Here is a 1,743-nt window from a genome sequence, read left to right as displayed (position 1 = left end):
CACTGACTCATTCACTCACTCACTCTCTCACCCTCTAATTCTCTCACTCTCACTCACTGACTCATTCACTCACTCACTGACTCACTCTCTCACTCTCTCTCTCATTCACTCACTCACTCTCATTCATTCACTCACTCACTCTCATTCATTCACTCACTCACTCACTCTCACTCACTCTCATTCACTGACTCACTCTCTCACTCTCTCACTGACTCACTCACTCACGGAAAGAAAAATAAATTAAAAAAATTTTAAAAAGAACTAAATGAACAGGAAAAAAGAAATAGTAAAGGAGAGATGTGTGTGTGTGTGTGTGTGTGAGATAAATGCATACTATGCATGTATATGACAGATGCTCCTTGTGTTAGTCTGGGTTGACTAGAGAAACAAATTCATAGACATTAATATGTATGTAAGAATAATTGTATGTTAAGAAAACACCCCAACCCATCCATATCAAGTCCATAAGTCTGATATTAGCCCTTATTTCCACTAGCCCATAAATTCCTCTTTAGACTCATGCAGCACATGCAATGATGCTGAAAGCAGGAAGATCACAGGCCAGTGGGTAGAAAGTCTTCTGGAAGTGGTGGTGGAAGCATCTCAGCACTGGCATGGCTCTCCACGTGGCTCCTGCGGCTCCAGGGCTTGGATCCATCAGCATAGCTCCATGTAGCTTGTCAACAGGAAGGTGAAGCAGAGTGTGTGTCCCGGAAGACAGGAGTTCCCAGAATCCTCAGGAGGCCATGCCCGCACAGAATCATCATTGGCTATGACCTGATTGACATACCCCTTTGCTCAGGTTGGCAGGAGATTTTGTAACTGCCACACTCCTGTACGATTATTTGGACTCCAAATAGACCCTCCCTTCAATGGTTAGCACAGACTTGACCAGACAGTGTTCATCCCACAAAGTACCGGAGAAGCCTGGTACTCAACCGCATCAGTACTCGACATAGTCGGGTTTTGACGCGAAATGTCAAGAAAATTTTGCATCAGAGCTCTGGCAAAACATCGGAATCTGACCCAACAAACGTGATTTTGGTAAACAGAAGCAGTTCCTATTTCTGTCACTCAGTGTTGGTTGGCGTTCTTAGTACACATTGCATTGTTTAAATCATTTGCAGCTGTGTTCCAAGTGTTTTGCTATATTTTTTTGTTTTTTTGTGTGTTTTTAGATGAAAATCGTGGGTCCTAAGAAAGAGTTTTTTTTTCATTTTCTTTCCACTTGAGTCTTTGGTATCACCTCCTCTTTTTTTCTTTTTCTTTCTTTTTTAACATTTTATTAGGGGCTCATACAACTGTTATCCCAATCCATACACACATCAATTGTGTAAAGCGCATTTGTACATCGTTTCTCAAAACATTTTCTCTCCATTTAAACCCCCGACATTAGGTCCTCAAGAAAGAGTTTTTTGAAAAGAATCGTCATGATAAGGAACTGGTTGACCGTGTAATCGATATTGTTGATGGTAATTTAGTAAAACCTTTTAGAAAAGTGAAGGGAAATGCCAACAGCAGATCACAGATATATTTTTAGAGAAAGCCAGCCAGGTCCTAGTGAAAAAAGGCAAAGAAGGGAAAAAACTTCTGAAAAGCAGTGACCAGTTGATTTTCTGGAAGGGGCTTCCCCTTCCAAACAATGCCTCTCCCCATAACTCCTCTCCACATCGTGTCCACAGATCCAGATCCTCATCAATCTCAAGGTATGGATGGGCCATACTGTAGTTATTAAAAACTTTG

Source organism: Echinops telfairi, unplaced genomic scaffold (assembly GCF_000313985.2).
Source record: "Echinops telfairi isolate 266 unplaced genomic scaffold, ASM31398v2 ScPeMD7_60;HRSCAF=208, whole genome shotgun sequence".
Taxonomy (NCBI): Eukaryota; Metazoa; Chordata; class Mammalia; order Afrosoricida; family Tenrecidae; genus Echinops; species Echinops telfairi.
This window is presented reverse-complemented; position numbering follows the sequence as displayed.